This window comes from Ambystoma mexicanum, chromosome 2p (genome assembly GCF_040938575.1).
Source record: "Ambystoma mexicanum isolate Mex_15411 chromosome 2p, UKY_AmexF1_1, whole genome shotgun sequence".
Classification (NCBI taxonomy): domain Eukaryota; kingdom Metazoa; phylum Chordata; class Amphibia; order Caudata; family Ambystomatidae; genus Ambystoma; species Ambystoma mexicanum.
The window spans coordinates 1,230,866,262-1,230,879,097 of NC_090923.1; positions in this window are offsets into that span (position 1 = coordinate 1,230,866,262).

Genomic DNA, 12,836 nt, shown 5'->3' on the forward strand with positions numbered 1-12,836 from the left:
CACTGTCGAAGCAAATCATTGAAAGACTCCAGCATGGCGAGAAGTAAACTGCCTAGCCTTTGGCCCAATAGACTGTGTGGCAATATGACAAAGGTCTTGGTGGTAAGAATGGTGGCATCTTTGACCGCTTTATGAAGCTTGCCCCAAGATCCAACATGGAGACTGCCAACGCACCAGATGATCCTGCAATGGCAAACGATCACCAGACTCCATAACCCATTGACCTTAGAAATATGATGTAGGATATGCAAAAGGGGTTTGCAGCTGTCAACAATAAACTGGACGATATCATGGCAAGTGTCACCATGAACCGGACTCAGCTAGAGTAAGAAACCCAACACATTACTGAGGCAGAGAATCTTAGAAGCAGTACAGAGGACACAGTGGCGTCCCTCCGTGAAACGGTATCCGCACTAACCAAGGATATGAAACTAGTGAAAGCGAAGTGCGAAGACCTACAGTCAAGGTCAAGAAGAGCACAGGGCCTTAATGTGCTAAGCCCAAACTAGGAGACTACCCACGGCCAATCATAGCCCACATAATGAATTACTGCAACAGGGACTTAATACTTAGAGCAGCACAAGAGAAAAAGGAAATTAAACTTGGCTCCAGTATTATACACATCTTTCCAGACTTTACTGTGGCAATACAACAAGAGGACATTTTCTGGGGTACAAAAGCTGCTTCGGGACCTCAACGTTGCGTATGCCTTGCTGTTTTCTGCACGCCTCTGTATCCAGCACAACAGTAAATATTTATTTTTAAGAATGCCAGAAGAAGCGGTCTCCTTTGTCGAGACACAGATCCAAGTCCCGTCAGGACGGGAGGAAAATGCCACTTGAAACCTATATGAAGCTGTCAGCCCCCGAAACGGATCCGGCAATGTCGATCTAATGGTAACCACAGACTATTTTGAGCTCCATGCCGTGGCATATATAGGCACACTGTGCACCGTAATGGCCAGACGAACTATGCCCCATCCTAAGCGAGTGCACATGTTGAGGTTATTGATTGTTGGGAATGAACCTGGGGAGGGGGTACATATAGCCAATGTTTAAGGAGCTATGAGGGAGGGGACGGGTAGATGAAGGGTGGGTTTGGTTGAAAAACTTCAAAGAGGGTACTTGGTGATGACTCAGAGATTTGAGGACACTCAGTTGCACATGAGAGCTATTCAAGCATATCTATTGACAGATGATGGCACAGACAGACAGCACTGCACAGACCGTTATGTTGTTACGCTGGAATGCCAGAGGCCTTGGGAATGTGATTAAAGCACGCAATATTACTGCATTTGCAAAAAGACTGGGAGCATATATATATTGTTTTTACAAGAGGCTCATATGTTGGAGTATCAAGCAGCCTGATTTGCTCTAGGGTGGGATGCTTGCAGGAGTTACACGTCATTTTCATCTAGAGCACACAGAGTCATGATATTGATACATCGTTCTATCCCCTTTGTGCAGCTAGCCTCCATAGTAGATGAATCGGGGAGCTATATGACAATATATGATAATGCATGGCCGACTAAGTGGTGTGGGGAGACTATTAGTAAACATTTATGGCCCCAACATGGATGACCCTTCTTTTTATGATGATATATTCTACAAATGTGCACAATTCCCTACTGCTTCAGTAATATGCAGGGCGACTTCAACACTATACTTGATACAGCATTGGACCGTACATCGACGACAACACAGGATCTAATGAGCATGGCACATACTATTCGACTACATATGGACAACTTGGGGCTACAAGATGTGTGGCAGGCTTTCAATACAACCCAAAGGGGCTATACATTTTAATCGTCGGTCCACGATATGAACTCCCGAAGAGATATGTCGTTGGTCAATGGGACTATGCTGAACAGAATCTTGCACCCTTTTGGACTACTCACTGATACTATAAACCATGCACGTGGCTGGAGAGTCCACAGGGAGGAAACACTTGCGGTTCAAATCAACCGCATTGGAAGACTCAGTATTTAAGACAAACTTAAGGGAACACATTAAGCAGTATTTTGACCTAAACGAGGGCTCAGTCCTGAGCAGTGTGGCATTATAGTAAGCATTTAAGGCTTACATCAGGGGTGTAGCCATTTCAACTGAATGTGGGGTTCTGAAGGCTATCGGGGGTGAATTGGAGAGGTGGTAGGCCGAACTGGCACAAATACAACAATACGCCAAGGCCCCATCACCCAGAGGGCAGCAAGATATAAAGAAGACCCTTGACGCGTACCGAGAAGCAGCTGACAAGGAATTACGCTTCTTTGAAAAAATGGCTGCAGCACGCCGATACGTGGAAGCAAATAGGCCGGGCAAGTTACTGCCCCAGGTGGTTAAAATAGAGAACAGTGTCTCACATAATCCTGGTGTGTTGCAGAGCAATGGTTCCACGGTGCACACAGATGAAAATATCAATAAGATATTTTACGAGTTTTATTCCGAATACCTAGAGGGGTTCCCGGCAACACTGTTATTAGATGAGGTGTGATTGTCCCTTGAGAAACTAATAGATACTGAAGAGATCAACAAAACCATCAAGGAATTACCTAATGGAAAGGCCTCAGTTTCTGATGGACTTACTGGTGAATTTTACAAGGCGTTCCAAATAGAACTTCCTCCACGACTGCTTCAGATTTGGTCAGAGGCCCTGTTACTAGGCCATTTACTGGACACGCTGCGTGAAGCAATAATTATACTACTGCTTAAGATGGCCAATGAGTGTGGGTCATTCATACCATTGAAGCTGATCAACATAGACACTAACGTATTTGCCAAAGCTCTAGCAACATGCTTAAACCAACTAATGCAACATATTGTCCTTGAGGTACAGGCATGCTTTATACCTGGCCGGTCGACAATGCTGAATCTGCACAGATTCTATAAATACTGGCGCAAGCCCCACAAGAGCAGGGTGTAGTGGCGGTAGCCTTATATATGCAGAAGGCATTCAATACAGTCTCCTGGCCATTCTTATTCTGGGTACTGAACAACTATGGGTTCGGCCCCCAATTATATTAAGTGGATTGAGTTATTGTACACAAAGCCATATGCACGAGTACATACTAAATGGCATGTTGTTTCCCGCTGCTACAGCTAAGGGGAGGGGACCAGACAGGGATGCCCCCTCTCACCTTTATTATTTTCCCTGGTCATAGAACCTCTAGCTGACATTATCTGCACCAAGATTAGTAAAATGACTACCACAGTCTGATTCCAAACCTAGAAACTATATGATTCACTAACAACATAAGCTGCGGTTTGTGCACTACAGTCAGGAGCCGGTATGCATTCTTACCATTTAGACATTAGACAGGTAACAGTTAGGATATATTTGTTTACTTGTGATGACCTTCGGACTGGGCCAGTGAAATCTATTTGCAAATCTGACTAGGGAAGTGTCAGGCCTCTTTTCATCGATGGTGCTCTATGTGCTGGGGAGGCAGGCTGAAACTGTGCACATGCCAAACACCCCTGAGTTTACAACTCCACATCTTGAGACATATGCGGTCAATAAGCATATTCTTCAATAATTCCAATGTTTTCTGTGAACCTCTGTGTCCCACCGTTATTGGAACATGGGCACGATGTAGCATTAACCCCACCTAACATGACATAGGGACCACCAATTGGATCTGACCTGAAATGGATTCTCGGACTAACAGTCCATCTTGAAATTGAAATCTCTTTTTATTCTTTAACAGCACCATCTGTTCTTGTCTTCCTTTACACTTCTCTGCTTAAGGATTTTGTTCTGCATCTGACAGATGATTTTACAAGAGACTTATTATTGGGTCTTCATTGTGTGCCTTGATCAAATCCTGATCAGGCGTATCAAAACTCTACTGCACAACTGGTGGATCATTTTGCTTCCTGAGATTTGGAACGTGTTACCACATCCACTTGGATCTCACCAAGCAAGCGTTCAATGGGAAACAATTCCCCCCATCACTGCCCCTATTTTGGCTAATTGATCAGTTTTGTCATTTCCTTCTTTATCTTCCTCTTGTATTCTGGAATGCCCTTGTATCTTTCTCCAGTGAATTTTCATCTCATTAACTAAAACAAGATTGTCGATGGCCTGAATTAGTTTGAGTGTTTGAGTTTTATTTGTTACATGTGACCATTCCTTTCAGCTTCCACCCCGGTAAGTGTTCTACAAAACTATTCTGGGCATAATCAGAGTTGGCAAACAAAACTATTTCTTTTAATTTGTTTTCTACAGCTGTGGATATAAATTGCACCCAATTGTGCCACTTGACTACTTTTGGGACCTATTCCTTGCTCACTTGTGGGATACCTTCACATTTGACCCACACATTCCGAATTCTGGCTACCAATTCTTTTTCAGGATCACCCCCGACATGGTATGCACATCCATACACATACACAGTCAGCCGATTCCTGCACCCTTCTTCATTAAAGGCCTTGTGTGGTGATTGTTCAAATTCAGTCAAATGTGATTCAAAGTCTGCATTATCTGTAGCATCTACAGTTGTACAATCATGGAAATCTGCCAGCCCCTGAGCTACTGGACTCTTTTTATTCTGCCCATATTTCACTTCCACTGGGAATCGCAGTAATGCCAATGCCCATGATATAATTCTTGACTGGGCTAAGTTCACTGGTCTGATTATTTTACTCAGCAAGAATTGCAGGGGCTGATGATTAGTTTCAACAATCACCCGCTCCTCTTAGAACAATGGGGTGGAAGTGTTGTAGAACCCACACAGAACTTCGACAGTGATTTTTCACATTCACTAAACGTTGTTGCTACCTGCGACAAAGCTTTGCTAGCATATGCAATGGTTTTGTTATTTGAATCATGATTTTGATACAAGACCGCTGACATACATCGATCTGTGAACTCTATCTCCAGAAAGAAATCTTGATTCTTTCTTGGATAGGCCAAACATGGGGCCTACAATAAATTACCTTTCAATTTGGCTACCACTGCACATTGGTTCTGTCACCATTTCCAGGGCACCCCATGTTTCAGTAATTTAGTCAATGGTTTTGTGATTTCTGCATATTCTTCAATGAACTCCCTATTCTAATTTGTCATCACTAACAGACTCTTTAAGCCCTAGTGGAATCCTTTTTTTTTGGATGCCTTCTACCTTTTTCTTATGTGGGTCTAACCCCTGTTCTGTCACTTAATGCCCCACAAAATTCACCTATTTCCTACACGCTGCACTTTCTGCAATGACACCTTTGCCCCAGCCTTTTGCAACCGGCTGAGCACATGTCTAATTTCACTGAAATGGTTTATCCTCATTTTTTATCAGGACATCATCCACATCCACATAGACCACAGTCCCCCTCTCGGCTGCATCCAAGAGTGCTTTGTTCACAAAGATCCCAAACTCACTTTCACTGTTGATAAAGCCAAAGAGTTCTTTATAATGAAAAGGCAAATAGATTTTGTATATCTTTGGCTAGCGGCACACACCAATACATTGCTGTTAAATCGGAGGTAGTAAAAACATTTGACCCTTGAATTTGTGCAAGACATTGGTCAATAAACGGGACAGGCCACCTTGACACAGGCACCCTCTTATTCAGTTCTCTCAAGTCTGCACACATCCGCCATTGACCATTGGGCCTCAGCACACCTAGTATGGGGGTGTTTGAGTTACTTTGAATGGGTCTAATGATTCGTCTGGACTCCACGTTTTTAATGATATCTGCCAATGACTCTGAACAGGTCCAGGGTAGCCTATATTGTCACACAAATACAGGTTGCCTACCATAGACTTCTGGCAGTGTAGCGACATGGAGATCAGTGTGCCCACAATCGTAGACGTCCTTAGCAAATACCTCCTTGAATTCTATGAAAGATTTTCTCAATTGGTCTTTCTCTTCTTAATTGGCCAAGCATCTGTGGCCTGAATTCGCTCCTGTAACATTTTAGGAAATTATAAAAAATCCTCCAAAGGAGGAATCTTAGCATTTTCTTCTAATTGCGTGCAGTATCTCTTTGGAAACACACCACCCGCAAGAACCTTGGCACTTCAGCTTCAAACTCAATTTGCTGTTTTTCCTCCTCATGTACTTTCACCTGAAATAGGATGCAATCGTCTTGATGACAACAAATCACATATTTTGATTAATAAGGATACACTGACTGAATTCTGTAAATCCTTTTGGTTTAGAATCTATAGACTCTGACAACTCACCATGTGACGTGACATAGTTTTCAGGAGTCTTCCACATGACTGGGTTGTTTAAATCTGCATTGTAGTACGATTCTTGCATTGCCACCCCCAATGGTGTACCTTCTTCTAAGTACATATGCTGACATCCTTTGTTATCCACCAGTATTCAAATGGAACTATATCCAATTTCAATTAAGATGTGTATTCACATTCTAGCCCCTGCTGTGTCATGACACACAAATGCATAGGGCTCATTCCATGTTTGTCCCTTCAGGTACTTAAATTCCATTGTGAATTGACTTGTGAATGCAGGAATGGTAACATTCGTCTTCACTTGAAGATCATTTTTATATGGCATTATTTGCACACATTGGTAGGCTTGCCTTCTATCCTCAAATTCAGTTGATGCCCCACCCAGTCTAGACCAAACTTTTTGATACAAGAAATATAAAACCATACTCATTCTGTGCATGATGTAATTGGCTTTGGTTCCACTTAAAATCCATATATTGTGATGAATGCTTTTGGATCCCATTGTTTTTTTTCAACATGCATCCCCTCATAATTCTCTGTCCCAATTCAGGACCATCTAATCTGAAAATGTGTTGATTTTCTATTTAAAAATATGGTATTTCATCACTGTCAAGCATTTATTTGAATACTTTCTCATTAATAAAACTCTTTTCCTGTTCCAGGGCCAAAACAACCTCAATAATTTCTGGATGCGCATGCACAGGTATGCAGCCCTGACCTTCCTTCATGTGTATTTCTGCAATGGTTGAGATATACTTCTTCTGATCTGACTCTGATACTGATACTGTCTCAATGTAGTGTAGAGGGGGAGACAAAAGCCTCCATCGGAAGTCCTGTCCCTAAATTGCCTATATGTTGGGAACTGGAAATAGTGACAAGCAAGACACCTGTAATAATGCCTATAACACGAGCAGCTTTTGAAGCAAAGTATCCATTGAGAAGACCATTCTTTATGTACCCATGAAGAACTGACAGCCTTTTGGGTAAGATCCCTGAAGAGCATGTAAAGACGGATGAAAGAAGAGATTGGTGACGTCACATGAAGAAAGTGACACACCTCAGAAGAGATAAGAGAAAAAGATGAATAGATCATATAGAATCTGATGATGAAGAACCGAGTAAACGTTCATGTTCGAAATGAAGATCACATGTATGAAAAGCAAAGAAAATGACAATCATTTTATAATTGTACAGATGCAGTAACTCTAGATGAAGTAATCATAAGGCTGGCTATACGTAGTGAATAGATTGCGGCGATGCGCCAAGGTATATATATGCATAGGAATCTGGAAGTTCTACATTGTATGTAAGCAAACTGGACCCCAAGAATAGAGGGACTGAAAAAGTGTGACGCAGCAATATAAACTCAGCTGAGAATAGAACAAGCATCAAGAGGCCTGCTTGGCCAAGTGAAGCAGCCAAGAAACGAGTCAATTATAATGGAATGATTCAATGTACGAAAAGGAGAGAAGCTGAGCTCCTGTTAACGTGCAGCCTAAGGACATTCGGTGCCAAGTTCTATTCATTTAATATTAGTAAATACAGCGAGGAAGCTCAAATGTGGTCTCCAGTCACATGGTCAGATGAAAATAGACTCTTGGACAGGCTACACCGAGACCAGAAGATAAAGTAATACCCACACTCCTCTATATTCCCAGGAGCAGTGCTGTTTTACAAGGCCGAGAACAAAGACTATTCTCATTGCAGACAGCTTGAGTGATGATGAATGATGGGCTAATTGGGTGGGGTGGGTTCTTGCAACAATTGTAGTAATGTGATCAAGGGCAATATCATAACACATTCACGCACAGGAGAAAAAATTTAATTGAAAGACCATGCCACATGCGAATCTCAAAACGTAGTGTACGCAATCAAGTGCCCATGTGGTCTCACATATGTTGGACAAACCAGCTGCAAAGCACGTATTCGCTGGAATTAACACATGTCCAATGTAAGAACCAACAACCGCCATTCACCCATAGCCAGACATTTTCAAGACCACAAGCACCAGCTCACACAGATACGGTTCCAAATTTTAGACGTCATCAAAACCAAGTATCTACGAATGAATGCAACGAAAAAACTCGAACAGCGTGAGGCATTTTGGATAGACAAGCTTGAAACTTGCGCCATTAGGTTTGAATGAAGAGCTTGATTTACACTGATTTCTATGAACTATTGATGAAGAGAATGGCCCTCATTCCGAGTTTGGAGGTAGCCATGGCGCTATTAGCACCATGGCTGCCTCCAAAATCGGTCCGACTCTGGTCTGGTGAAGGGAGTAATTACCGGTCCAGTCCGAGGTCGGCGGGATCGGTAATTCCCCATTCACCGGAGCCATTCCCCATTCCCATTTGAGCCCCCATAGGGCTCAAGGGGAAGGCGGCAATAACGGTACCACTAATTGCGGTACCGTTATTGACCCCGGTATCCCTTTGCGGGTCCCGTCCATAACGCCTGGTAAAACCAGGTGTTAAGGGAGGGACCCGCAAAGGGAACTCGGAATAGGGAGCAAAGGGATTACCGGCACCAGTGTCATTACCGGTGCCCGGTATCCCTTTGCGCCCAAGTCGTAATGACCCCCAATGTGTAAAAGTGAGTCATTGATCAAATGTGACATTAGCCCATGAAGGAGGATGAAGTACTTTAGAACACGCAATTTTAGTACTCCTCGAAGGAGATTTGTGCAACATGTGATTAATGTTGGGATATGAGCAAACATAATGTGCCATAGATATTGTATGTGCCTTTGGAACACGCAACTTTATCATTCCTAGAAGAAACAGACTTGTGCAATATGTGATTAATGTTGGAAAATGAACAAGCATAATCTGCCATGGATATTGTATGTGCTTTAACTACAACCAAATATGATGATTGGGAATATAATTAAAGAGTGCAAGACTACATTGATTTGCACCAACAAACAACTTTGCACTGAACTGGAGTTGTAAAATTGTTAAAACAAGTAGAGTGCACTATTCGTTGGCAGGTATGAGTCTCTTCATTCTATACAAGATTATGCAATGTGATATAATATGTTTGAATTTCAAGATATTATGGGTGAAGTTAAGACCATTCTGTAAAAAAAAAATTTTTCAGAGTCCGCCCTGAAGAAGGACATAGCTGAAATGCATCGGTAAGGGCCTCTGCTGGTTAAATGATTGAACACTACAATCTAGAAAATAAATTACAAAGTGATTGAACTTTAAGTACAGCGTTTGTCAATCCGTTTTCCCTGTTGATTGACTGCATAACTACTACCATGAATTTGATCTATTTATAACACCAACTCTGAAGTAGTATTCATTACAAAATAGGCGTCTCCAAGGTCAGTGGATTTTCCACTGAGCAATTTCTGCCTAATTGGGTGGGGAGGCATGGTCAAGTCCGACCCACTGGCACCTGGGGTACCAGCATGCATGCTGCTAATGAGTGGAATATTCCAGAAGGGCACATGCATGCCAACCAATTATAAAGGGCCATGGACCAAAGAGCCCTATAGTTTAGAGACCCAATAAGACGTAGTGTATTTTATGACGCTCACAATGACTAGCACTAGGGGTGGACAGAGTTGTCCACCTGACAGTAGAGATCCAATCACAACACCAACCCTCATAGAAAATATACCTCAATGTTTCTCGTTACCCAACCACACCCCTCCATAAGTTTCTCAGTTTGCCACGTAGGATGACATCACTGATGACGAATATTTACTATATAATCATGTGTTTTATGAAATGCGAACATAACCTTACTGTTGGATACTGTAGGATGTCCATTGTACTCCCTGTTTTAGATAATTGATATTAAAACAGACAGCAGTCTTTTTTGGCAACTTCCTGAGTCAGCTGAATTATTGATGTTTGAGTAATTTCTCCATCGCCATCCACCCTGTAGAGTGTTACCTCGTCTTAAAGAGCCTGAAACGGTTCACTTGGTAACAGAAGGGGAGGGTAGACGGAACATCAGACACCCTCTGCCATCCAGCCGGAGGAATGCAAGGTTTCATGTGGAGAATGGCCAGAATAGTCAACTTGCAAGTAAAAATGATACAGGGGGGCATGGGCCGCTCTTTCCGGAAATCCCTCCTGGTTTCCACAGGCATTGTGCGGACCGGAGGGAACGGTGGCCAATTGAGGAGGGGGCGATCCTGAGAGTCCAGAGATGAAAGGCAAATGGCGAGTGGATTGAGGAAACTGGCAAATTGTTGGAGCGGTGGTTGTGGTACCACACACACACACACACACACACACACATGAACAAGTAACGGAGGGTTGGTGGATATAAGATGAGGAATGTCAGTGGGAAAGGTGAGTTGGACCAGGAGTGTTGCATAATAAAGCCCAGCGCCCCCATTCAAGTAATTCTACAAGGAGTTGTCTTAAAACCCAAGGGGGTAAAACTAGGCTGAACACAGATAGATCTGTGAGAGAAGACAGTTCAAACTCCTATCAGAGTACTTTAGGGGCTAAGAGAAGAGGAGTATATACCATGGTGTGCATGTAAAGCGTTGACTAGTTTGGTTGGTTGTGCTTATATTTTTTGTATTTAATGAGTGTCGAAGAGCGACAGAGATAGGCTGTGCTACGTAGATAAAAAGGTCATTATCTATTTTAGGTCATTGTCGGTGGCGAAAATAGAGATTGGGATTATTGAGAAGTAGAGGCTTTGAGCAGCGACTGTTGGTGCGCGCTCATATTTATTATTTATCTGATGCCCTTGCCTCTCACTTCATTGCAAAAACCCAGGACATCCTGTCCACCCTCTCCACCCACACCCTTCCTCTCCCCTCTCCATCTGTGCTTGCTGACCCTCCTTTAGCCACCCCCCACAATCCTTCTCGTCCTTTCCTCTTTTATCCCCTGACAAAGTCGCTAGACAAGTCCGATCTATTAAAGCCTCATCAAAACAGGTTCATACCTGTTCCTCTAAAACCATCAAGGACCACATTGACACCCTCGCTCCGACTCTTGCTGATTTTTGCAACCACTCCTTTGCCTCGGGATCCTTCCCCTCCCCCCTGAAGGATTATTTTGTGCATCCTCTTCTCAAGAAACCCAAAGCTGATCCTTCTTGTCCAGCTAACTATTGCCCAATTAACATTACTCCCTTTCTGCGCAAACTCCTGGAAAAGTTGGCCATCTCTCAGCTTAACCTTCAATCCAATTCTGTTGGCTGTCTCCATGACCACCAGTCTGGCTTCATAGCTGCCAGAAGCATGGAAACTGCTCTCCTGAACATCTGTGAAGATCTGCTCTCCAACCTTGACTCTAACATTCCCTCTGTCCTCAAACTCCTCGATCTCTCTTCTGCCTTCGACACGGTCAACCATAGCATCCTGCTCAACCGTCTCTGTGAAACCCTGGGTATCACTGATCAGGCTCTGGCCTGGCTGGCCTCTTTCCTCTCAGATCAACCCTCCCAGCTCCAACTTGGGTCCTTCCTTTCAACTATCTTCCTCTCTACCTGTGCTGTTCCCCAGGGTTCTAACCTCTCACCCTGGCTTTTCAATCAATACCTGCCAACTCTCGCCCACTGCATTGCCACTTTCTGCTCAAATTTCCAGTGCTACGCTGACGACACTCAACTCATTTTCAGGCTGTCCTCTCCCTCTCTCATCTCGGATTACCTAACTGCCATTCAAGATTGGTGTTCCGCCAATGATCTTTTTCTGAAGGCCAGCAAGATGGAGATCCTCCTCATCGGCACACCTTCACCATCCTTTCCCCTCATTCTGTGGCTGACCTCCCTTGGCCCTCCTCCTACCCCCACCTTCCATGCTAAGAACCTCAGGGTCCACTTTGCCTCCACTCTTTCCTTCTCTTCCCACATCTCTGAGGTCTTTAAAAAGTCAAATTTCCTACTGCACCTCCTCAGAGGTACTCTGCCTTTCCTCTCCTTACCCCAGAAGCTCATAGTATCCCAAGCTCTGGTTCTCTCTAGCTTGGACTATTGTAACAGCCCCTTTCTAAATCTACCTGCCTCTACTCTCCGCCCTCTACAACTAATCCAGAACAGGACTGCAAGACTTGTCCTTGGCCTCAAGCCCTGGGATCGTATGTCTCCAGCTCTGAATTATCTCCATTGGCTACCAGTGGATGAAAGGATTAAATTCAAAACCCTCTGCATTGTCCACAAGGCTTTCTGGGGCCTGGGACCAAAATACCTTCAGCTAACCCTCGGCAAATACCTCCCTTCTCGAGCTCTTCGCTCCTCTACCTCCAACAAAGAAATGAGCTGGGGGTAGATCTGTCTTCGGCTGGGGCCTCCCTCTGGAACAGCCTCCCTGCCACTCAAAAACTTGAGGAGAACTATCTCTGGTTCCGGAAGCACCTCAAGACCTTCCTTTTTCTTCTGCCTTTGCTCCCCCTCTCCCCTGCTGATCTGTTCTCTCTTGGCACAGTGCACCTGGCCACCCTCTGTCCTCTGGGCCCAGCTACCTGCTCACCCTGCCACCCTCCCACACTGCCTCCAGGCCACCCTTTGCACTGGGGTCTGTATCTGTACCCATACAGCCCCCCCCTTTTTCTTCCTGCACTAGGCAGGCCTGTCCTGTCTGCTGCCTTAAACCGAGCACTTGCAAATTGCTGGTTGCACTACCACTGTTTGTTACCTTTATTATTTATTTATTGTTATT